The sequence below is a fragment of the Cervus canadensis genome, chromosome 23 (genome assembly GCF_019320065.1).
Source record: "Cervus canadensis isolate Bull #8, Minnesota chromosome 23, ASM1932006v1, whole genome shotgun sequence".
NCBI lineage: Eukaryota > Metazoa > Chordata > Mammalia > Artiodactyla > Cervidae > Cervus > Cervus canadensis.
The window spans coordinates 18053111-18063994 of record NC_057408.1 but is presented as its reverse complement, the minus strand read 5'-3'; positions in this window follow the sequence as shown (position 1 = coordinate 18063994).

The following is a 10884-nucleotide window of genomic DNA, read 5'->3' as shown; positions in this document are numbered from 1 at the left end:
CCGCAATTAAACCTACAGTAAAGTGTTACATGAAAGCGCTGATTGCTTCCAGCGGAATCCTGAGGTTTCTTGGGATGCCAGGCATTGATGGCTGAGCCATCACCTCTGTCATCCGCTTTTATTACCTGCCCAACAGTCCCCCAAAAGAGTTTTTTCTTGACTTTCTGCAGTGTGGGTTTCTGTTCCCCAGAACCGGGCCCATAAAAGAACCCAGTATCCCCCCCTGCCCCTTGTGTCCATGATCCGTTAGGTGTACCCACCTCTTCCAGCATCCTCACACCTGGCCAGGTACATCTCATCACTTTCCAGCTCTAGGAAGCACATGATTTCAAGTCTTAGAGCTGTTCCCAGTTCCTGCACCATGAAAGCAACCAAGTCAGTCACCCAGCACCTCCTGAGTGTATTGTGCTGGGGACAAAGAAATAGGAAAGACAGACAGTCTCTGGCCTCAGGAAAGGTGCCTTTTGGTGAGGACAAGTGATGTCAAAACAAAGAGCCAGTGTGCCAAGTCCTCTGAGGGTGCCCAGTGGAGGGGGCATCAAGGAACAGAAGGATCAGCACACACACTGGGCAGAGTCGGGACAGGCCGTGGTGTCCACTCGGGAAACTCACTTATTTAAGACGGATCACCAACAAGGACCTACTCTGTGGCACCAGGAGCTCTGCTCAGTGTCATGTGTCAGCCTGGACGGGAGGGGAGCTGGGGGAGAATAGGTACATGTGTACATAGCTGAGTCCCTTTGCTGCCCACCTGAAACTATTAGAGCATTGTTAGTTGGCTACGTGTGTCCTAAGTCACTCCAGTCGTGTATGACTCTTTGCGACACTATAGGCCATAGCCTGCCAGTCTCCTCTGTCCATGGGATTCTCCAGACAAGAATACTGGAGTGGTTTTTCCTCTCCCAGGGATCTTCTGGGCCCAGCAATCAAATCTGCGTCTCCTGCAACAGCAGACTACTAGCACCACCTGGGAAGCCCTAAATGACTATACTTCAATATAAAATAAAGGTGTTTCTTTTTTAATGATTGAGACTCTACAATTTAAACCCTGGGACAGATAAAGGGATATGAGAAGAGTTCCTAAGGGTGAGGAAGATGCAGCTAACTCAAAGCTGACTCCTCCACCCACCCACAGCCCGGCTGGAGGCAGGTCAGCCTCATCACCGTGAGCCTAGTTTTCCAAAAAGGGCAGGCGTGGGGATGAACAGCTGTCGCTGTGAAATTCAGGACCAAGTTCAGGAGTGAGACATAAAACAGATGCAGAAGGTTTAGCCAGAAATCAGGAAAGCATAGTGTGAACCAATGTGCTGGGCAGAAACTGTTTAAAATACAAAAACTGTATGTGTTAGAGAAAACACGGTGGACACAGCTCCAGGCACACAGGCGCTGGGAGGCCGTCCAACTCAGACGTTGCTCAGCACTGGCCTCCTCGGGCAGAGGGAGGCATCTTGTCTATTCTGACCTCACCAACATCTGGTCATCGTCACTCCAGTTGAGAACAAATCAAAGGCAGGAAAACAAAACTTTAGCACATTTGACATATTGATGTCAATTTGGTTTTAAAAAAAACTAAAGAAATAGGAATGACTTAGTAAATAATAGCTAGAAAAGATATATTTTTACAATATCAATGGATCTCTAAAGCAAAAACCCAACCAAATAAAAAGGCCTGGGCGCTGCCACCAGGAGGCTAATAGCATGGGAGGTATGACCCAGGGGTCGAACCCACGTCTCCTACATTGGCAGGTGGATTCTTTACCCCTGGGCATTTATGATATCACACTGAGTTTAAAAGATAGCTTCCTTACTAAAAGGCACAAGAAGCATATTTTGGAAACTTGCACAAAGGCGGAGCATCCAGACATGAGGGGCACCCACCACGGGCTGCTGGCCGCCCCTCAATCCTCCTGGACACCTGACCGGGTCCGGGGGGGATGAAAGTCCTCAGGTGACACAAATCTGTGATGATGCCATGGGACAGAACGTCTCCACGAAGCAGGACAGGGCAGAGGTCACGACCCCGGAGTGGCCCAGAGGGACCTCTGTTGGCCCTTCCCCAACACAGCCGAGACTATCAGTGACCGTCAGTGACCGTCAGTGACCTGGATGCCAGGCTGGTAAGCATGGCTGGTGGGGGATGGGGGGCAGGAGAACCCCCTCCGAGGACCCCCTCCTGCCACACGCTTTGAGCAGTCACATCAGAGAGTGGCCGTCCCTGGGTAAGAGCATGTGGACAGAGGGTCCAGGGACACCTGGTTTCCCCCCACCCTGGACTCCGGTCACCCCAAGGTGCCAGGAAGAGGCGTCCCTACTTCCCTTCCCAAGGCCACTCCCAGGAAATCAGAAGGTGAGTTTACAGGACGTCTGAGCCGCTCCAGGACTCAGCAAAGCAGACAATAAATAACAAAAAAGAAATCCATGAGACATCGAAGGAGTGAAACAGGCAAGAAGAACTCAGAAGAACAATTGCTTACTTCAAAGAACCAAGGGAGATGTTAGAAGGAGGAGAAAGAGTAAAGATGAAGACCACGAGGTCGGAGAGCGGGGACGGCGCCACATACTGTGGAAACCGAGGGCTCTGGGAGGGGTGGGCAGCCAGTGAGGACAGACAGGTCCCCAGCAGACCGGCCTCCGGGGCAGGGGGCAGAGGCCAGTCAGGACATCTCCGCGTGGAAGACACAGGTCCCCACACTAAAGGGTGTGAGAGCACCAACAGGGGAGACTCAGGAAACTCTGCCCTCAACACCCGTCCTGACCAGGACCGGGCGCAGGGAGGCCCCCGGACAGCCAGCAGGGAGCCCCCGGACAGCCAGCCGGGAGGCCGAGCCCGGCCCGGCCCAGCGCACCACCGGCCAGCAGGACTGACCCCGGGACCAGGGGGCCCTGGGTCGGACATGCTGGTAGTTTGTGAGATGAAGTGAGAAGTCTACACAACACCAGACGTGTGCTGAGTCAACCAACGTCCACACTGGTATACCAGCCTGTGTTCCGTCATCTGCCCAGGAAGCGCGTATCCAGGGAAACGAGAATCTGCTTTAGTATTACCTTTGAAATTAAAGTTTCCAGAGTCTTACAATGAAATTTATGTCAAATTAATTTCTGGGGCTCAATGAAGCTTAAAATGAATTCATAATGAGATGCATTTAAGAGGTGTATATAGGGGTTTGGAGGGGCTGATCAAAGAGGTCCCCTTCCTGCCGTTAACTCTAATTTCGTGATTATGACACATTTTATCCCACACGACACATAATCTAAGAGATGATATGCTTTTACAATTACTGTATATGCAGTATGTGTGACCAAATGGAAGTTGAATATTGCTACATTATTATTATCATTATTAGTTAATTGAGTATCAACAATGTGCACACTTATATGAGAGACAACGAAGAGAGAGTTCCTCTGTTGGAGATTTATATTTTAATTTAGACTTATAATTCCAATATAACACATACAACCTGAGAAAATCATTGTCTCAAAAGTGCAAAAATTTCCTGAAATATGTGCTTACAGATCCTGATGAGGGTGTCAGCAAACAGTAATATTTAAGAGATTCTGCTATCATAGGAAATAAGGTATTTTTGAATTTTTCACATGCAAATATTAAAAACTTTAAGAGCATATCTTAATAAATTCAGCTTCCTCAGAAAATGAAATGTGGAACATTATAAAGACAGAGGGAAATGTACAGAACTTCTGAATCTACTTCTCATGTATTGCTACCTTGATTCCATGATTATTACGTTTGAGTTGAGAAGGCAAAAATGGATATATTGTTTAATCTAGTTCAGATACAGATTCCTAATGATATACACAAGATTTGTACCTCTGTGTTCTCCTTCCTAAACAACACACATTCAATGAGAAACAGACAAATCATAGCATTTGTGGCCTGAGCATGGTTACGCAGACGGTTTTATCCCATTACCATTCGGAGAAAATGTCCAGTGAAGACAAGCCTGAGCGACTCCAGGGCAGAGACGGCAGGACTCACCCATTCCTGAGCCCCTCCGGGAAATAGGCCGTGCCCAGCCGGGACCGTCGGGGCGGCCCCTCGGCTGGTCAGGAGGTGCACCCCCAGCCCCCAGACATGGGCCGCAGGAGACAAGGATCCCTACAGCATAGTGCCACAGACCTGCGGGTGAGAGGCGCAGAGTCCACGGGAAACAGGACGACCCTCCGCCGGGAGCGACATGCCTCTCCCTCCAACACCCAGGCTGTGCGCTCACGGAACGACCGCATTCCGTAGTCATGTAACTGTGGGAAGTTATTCACATTCACATGTTTATACACAGAAACCCAGTGTTGCTCACACAAATAATAAAGAAAATTCGATAACCGTCTAATCATACAGGAGATTCACAAGATAGGTGTGAGTCCTGAAAGTGACCACAGAGCATTTGCAATGACCACCAGGAAGTCACAGCCAAGCCACCCCCAACCCTGGATGTGGGGGAGCTCCCTGGCCTCCCATGGGGACCCCCCCCATCCCCACATCATCCAGCTCTGTCTCCACTTCCCCATGGACTGACATTTTCTCTTTTTTTCAATGTTTTATTCTTTTACCTAAAACCTCAGATCCTTTTCTAGAAGTCATGATATAAATACATATAAAATTAAATAAAACCTTATATGATCATTTCATCCCTACCAGATTACAAAGCCAGCTGAAATTTTTATTAGATGAGCAATATCTTCAAAATATGCAAAGTCTAATTAATAAATATTGAATTAGGTGTCTATAAAACATTATATCAACTCACCTCATTAACTGTTCAACTGGGTATTCATAAAACTTTCACTGCTTCTGAGGACAATCTATACATTGGTAAGATGTTTTCAGCTCCCTGAATGCCCGAGTAAGCAAGAGCACTGCCAAGGAACCGGGTCAACTATCATTTAACCAGGTACCACATTGTGAAAAATGATCGGTCCTTCAGTTCAGTCGCTCAGTCATGTCCGACTCTGCAACCCCATGGACTGCAGCACGCCGGGCCTCCCTGTCCATCACCAACTCCCAGAGTTTACTCAAACTCAAGTGCATCACATCAGTGATGACATCCAACCATCTCATCCTCTGTTGCCCCCTTCTTCTCCTGCCTTCAGTCTTTCCCAGCATCAGGGTCTTTTCCAATGAGTCGGTTCTTCACATCAGGTGGCCAAAGTACCTTACATATTTGCAAATTAAAACACCATTATTTCTGGGCACCAGAATATGACACTGGAGAATAAAGCATGGCTTACTGAGACATAACACCCATGAAATCAACAAATCAGAGCATAAATTATTTACATGCCTGCTGGTTGTCAGTTCCTCCTGACTCCCTGCTGCCCCGGACCGTCCTGGTACCCACATAGGCTTCCTGGAACTGCCTACACCCTCCCGTCCTGCCCCAGGCCCTCCTGTCCTGCCCCAGCCTCCCTGATGCAGAACTGAGACTTGGAATTGATGGGAAAGACAAGCCTCATTTTTAACAATTATTTACTACTGCAACAAGACACATATCCGCTCCAAACTTTCTTAAAACAGATGCCAGTAAAAATATGCTTCCAAAACAACCTAGCAACCATAACAGACACCAACAAAAATTGGCCAGAAAAATGCTTTCTGATACATCCAAATCTTCAGAGTTTGGGGTTTTTTCATTCAGTGATGGAAACTGCTAAAATGTTCTCCGTCTAAAGGAGCATTAGTCCTTTCTACCAGCTCCAAGTGAAGAGCACAGAAGTAAAGTGCTGTGAAGGGGACGTTTCCAGGTACAAACCAGGATTTCAGATAACAGCGTGAGCCAGGCTGGGACCTGGGACCCAGGACCCTTCAGTGCAATGTTTGCACCTGGACAAATGTCTCCTCGAGCAACAAAATACAAAGAAACTATCAGGGACTAACAATGACTGCGTGAAGAATATGACGTAAAAAGGCCAAAACCCAGCTGCCACATGGAGGTGTCAAGGGCAAAAGCAAGGTCCTGAGCACGAACCGGCGCAGGGGGCGGACACCCAAGTCACCTCCCCGCCCGACCCCTGACCTGCCCCCACCCTCACCCCACTTAAGGGGCCAGCCCACCGCCCTCAGGGAAGAGCAGGGGCTCCTGTTACTTGTTCTCACCGCCACCCCCCCATTGCAGCAGGAGCCCTAGTAAAGCCTTGCAGGAAGTCCTTGTCTGGCAAGCACTCTCCTTCCCTCCTGGTGGCCTGGTGGCTCCAGGCCTGGGGTCACGGTTGTCAGGCGCCTAAGAGACAGACTTGGCCTTCCCGGGAGCCAGGAGCTCCGAGCTCAGCCCAGCCCCACACCCCCACCCTGCAGCATCAGTCTCCACACGGCTCCCTGCAGGGCTGGGGTCTGGGACCTCCCGACCGAGAGCAGGCACCTCACACAGCCCCTCCGTCCGCACGCAGAACTCACCCGTCTCCTCTACTGTCGTGGGGTCCCCCCACGGAGCTTTTGGTGCCTTTTTCCCAGAAGACCCGGAGGACACAGAGGAGGAGAAGCCATCTTCACGGCCACTAACCTCCACGGAGACTCCAGAGGACTCGGCGTGCGGAGCAGACAGTGAGCGAAGCCCAGCGGGCTGCTGGAGCAGAGCCGTGTCTGGTCCCTTCCTGCCACCAGCTCACACCCGCCGGCTCACCCGCAACCGAAATAGGAATGCTCACAGTCAGGGCGGCGGCCAGGCTGGCTGCGGGGCTTGTGTGATGACTGATGAGAAGCACTTACAGTGCTTTCACATCACATGCTGTATATGGCATCTTGATTCCAGCATTCTGATAACTGTATTTTGGTATAATTTGTTCCTTGGAACTCCTATTTTATTTTGTGCATTTTAATGCATTCTGACCAACGTTCCAGCAAAGGCACAGGGGTGGGGGGCGGCAGGGGGGAAGGTGGGCCGCTTAGGACTCTGCCCTAAAGCCACCACGTTCACGTCTCACCCGCCCAAGGAGGAAGGCGCCTTCTGGCCTAAGGATGCTCCAGACTGCCCAGAAGGATATCTGCAGGAAAGCAAGTGAGGTTATTATTTCCTTTCTCCTAGAGTCAGAACCCAGGAGCAAAGGCAGAAAAGAATCCCCACCAAGGCCCGCTCTCTAAGCCGGAGTGAGCCAGGGGGCTGGAGACCCTCCAGCTACTCCGCCGCCTCCCGGCCATCGCCTGGCCCCGGCCTCCAGGAGGTGCAGCCCAGCCTTCCAGGGCCCCTCACGCGCCCAGCCGCTCCCTCTCAAGCCTCCCTGCAGCCACCAGCCAGGCTGGTCCTCAGGGCCCTGCCATCAGCCCCCGCCGCCACAGCCCCCCACCGCGTCCCTACCTGGCTCTCCCCTCCTGGGGGTGGATGCCCCCCACATCACCTGCTGCCTCTGACCAGTGGCTCTCAGCGCGTCCTGGGCTCCTTCCAGTGCCACCCACTCTGGCACATGCCCCCAAGGAGGGCCCTTCAAAGCCGTTCCCAGCAAAACCCTGCATTTTCCAGGTCCAGGCACAAGTGCCAAGCACCCCAACACGCCTCCCAGCCTCTCAGATCCCACCATTGTCTCCCCCTGCAGGGGCTGCTCAGCCGCCTCTCGCTCAGCATCTGCTTCACCAAAGCTCCCACAGGGCCTCAGGGCCACCCCTGCACTTCGGGACCACCCCTGCACTTCGGGACCGTGGCTCCAGGCGACCCCTGCGTCTGCACGGGGCTTGTGCGTCCCCAAGAGCAGATCCGCACATCGTTCCCGAGTGTGGACACCACACAGCAGAGAGCAGGCCCCCATGGGTCCAGTCCCGCAGCTGGAAGACCAGCGTTTGTCCTCATTCATGGAAGTCTCGAAACACATCTGCAAACATGGTCATATCCGCGAACAGCTGCCAAAACCCAAGGCCTCCAGTCAAGAGCGAAGGTGCAGAACCTCAGAAGGTAAAACCAGCCACTCCCCAGCCTCTACACTCACAGCTGAGAACATGCTGTGAAGATCCAATGCCTCTTCTGACAGTGTGTATGGAAACCAGAAGGGAGGTCAGGAGAGTCACTATCAGATATGACAGCAGCTTCGTCACACCCGCTGCATCACTATTTCCATGCATGTCAGAGGCAGCAGCAGCTGAGGACGAACCACACAGCCCAGACATGGATCCGCACTGCCCTCCTGGGTCTCCGCTGCAGGCCAAGGGCTGGCCCTGAAGGACCACAGGGGCCTGAACATCACGCTGCAGCTCAGGCAGGGCCCCCCGACCCCTCATCTTTGCAGCGTCCACACAGCAGCAGGAACCAGCCGTGACCACATGGAGCTCATCACAGGGCTCCTGGCCTCCTGCTCGGGGTGCCCTCAGGCCCACACTTCATCCTGGGCGCTCAAGCTCCAGCTCCAGGACTATTCAGGTGAATTCTAAGCCAGACGCAGTCCTGTCCCTGACCTCCGTGGCCTGGTTTCATCTCCAGCCTTGCAGGTGAGTCCGGAAGACACCATGCGGGATCCACTGCCCCCAGGCACCAGCAGGACACGGCTCCATCCAGCATCAGCCCAGAAATCAGGGGCCCAAGCCCTTTCTCTCCAAACTGACGCGTGTTTTTATTCTCCGTCTTCCCTGAATCTGAGAGCTATACACACTCATTACAGAATGAAGAGTGAGGAAGTGGGCACACAGGAAGGAACCCAGGAGTCCAGGCAAACCCACCCGGCGTCTCAGTGTTCACGCTGCCCGACCCGCAATGTCTCAGGCACCTGCATCCTCAGCACGGTACCAGAGGAGGGGCCAGGGGCAGCTCCAGTGGGTGGCCAGCCTGAAGGACCGAGCTCTTGACCTGCAGATCTGATGCTGACTCTGGTGGACAGTCAGAACTGAGTTAGCATATGAAAAGTAAAGAGGGTGTTTCATCAGATCCCTGACAAGCTGCTGACATTTTCTCTAACAAAATAATGTTTGAGGCTTGCATTGCAGATGATGAGGGAGAACTGAACTGTAATTGAACTGCTTATACTTCTTTTATCTCAGAACAATTATACCTCAAGTCCACTGAAGCCAACCGCCTAATCAAATCCCACGGCACCTTGAGGTCCCTGCAGTCCAACACTGCCCCTCCCCAGAATGGTGTGGAGACTAAATGAGAAGAAGCAGGGAGCTCTATTTCTCCACCTGTCCCCCACGCCCTCCCACAGCTAGATCCCCATCAGGGGACAGAACTATTAATTTAAACGTGTTCCTGGGTCAGAGCTCTGTGAAGTACTTTCTAAACTGAGACACAATTATTTCTATCGGAACCAGTTCTCAATCCAAACACAAGAGATCCATGCTCCCCCAAACCACCCAATGAAGCCACATGGTTCAAACTGCCCTTGTCGGGAAAACCAGGCACCATTTTGAGGGGTGATTGTGATGCCCATTACGAAAATTAGTTTTCAATATAATACATTATTAAGTCGCTGTTCCTGCCTGCCTTACAGGAGTCAGAGGCCCACAGGAGCCAGATCAAATTTAGGCAAAGGAATTCTCAAGTTAATTTAGTTTAATTATGAGAGCTGAAAACTACTACTGAGTCTGCCCAGTTAATGAACGAGCCTGGTTAATGAATGGTTCTGGTTAAATTGTAGCTCTTTCACCAGGTCCCCTTCTTTATTGCAAACTTCTCAAAAAGCCAGCCAAGTGGAGTCAGAACCCCTCGCTGAACCTGAATCATAAACGATTTTTTGCACAGTAAAATTTAAATCTCAGCCCCTATCATCACGAAGTTAGGCCACTCTCCCCACGTCAAACACCATGGAAGGTGGAGAACACCCAGACTCTGCTACTGGCCCCGGGCCCCATTCTTCGCCCTCAGCAGCAGCTCTGGGCTGGCAGCCTCCCAGTTAGAACCTTTCTGTTGCATCCACACCGCCAGCCGCCCGTGTTCCACGTCTGCCCTCAGGGCTCACCTCCTCCACTCTGCGTTTGCACATTCCACGATCCGTCTGCATCCAGGCCAGCCCCACCCCACAGGGCCACACTTACCGGAGATTGTGCCCAGCTTGTCTGCGTGGACCACGTGTACACACTCCGGGCGTGCTCGTCATCAAATAACAAAACCCCCGCATGTTGGAGGCCCGCCTTGGGGCCCACAGTCCTCACACCGCTTCCCCACGGTGCAGACAGGGTGCACATCAGTCTCCATCTCACTCTGAGTCCCCACCAGGCTCTCTGGTTCTTCCCCAAGAAGCCCCACTCCATCCACACGTCCCTGGCTCCCTGAGAGCCTGTTCTGGGGTCTGCTGCCTCCCTGCTGTCCTCGGGCCCCGCAGCCCCGCCAGCCCCCTCCCAGCGCTCCTGCCCCTCAAAGACCTCTCATCCGCACCCCAGGACCCCTGCCTTAAGCCTCCTCTGACTTCTTCTTCCTGTGACTGTTCACTCCAGGGCTTCAGCCACTGCCCACTGATTGACAATTTTCTAAGCTGCTTCCACTGCCTCAGACACCTCCACTTCGATGCCCGGCAGACACGAAGTTTAACTCATCCCTAACAGACACGTCCCTCCTTTCCTGTAAATCTCCTTGGAAAGCATCACCCTGGAGTCACTCTTGCACATTCCCTGTCCCTTACCCCCTCCCCAAATCATCCAATGATGACATCATGTCAGTCCCCACCCCCAGTTCTCGTCCATTTCTGCCCGTCTGTCACTGCCCTTCTGTCCATCTCACGAGGCCTCTATCGTCCCTCGGGGACTTTATCAGGAGGCCTCCTAGCTAAGTGCTATGCACTAGTCTTGTCCCAATCTAATCTCTGCATCCCCACAAAGGTCAAACACCAGGCCCATCTCATCTCTCAGTCTTAAAGCCCTCGGGGCCAGTCTGGGCAAACTCCAAAGCACAGGTCCTCGGGCTGCCCCCCAGCCTTGAACCACACATCCCATCAACAGACCCCTGCAGCCTTCAGCTCCTC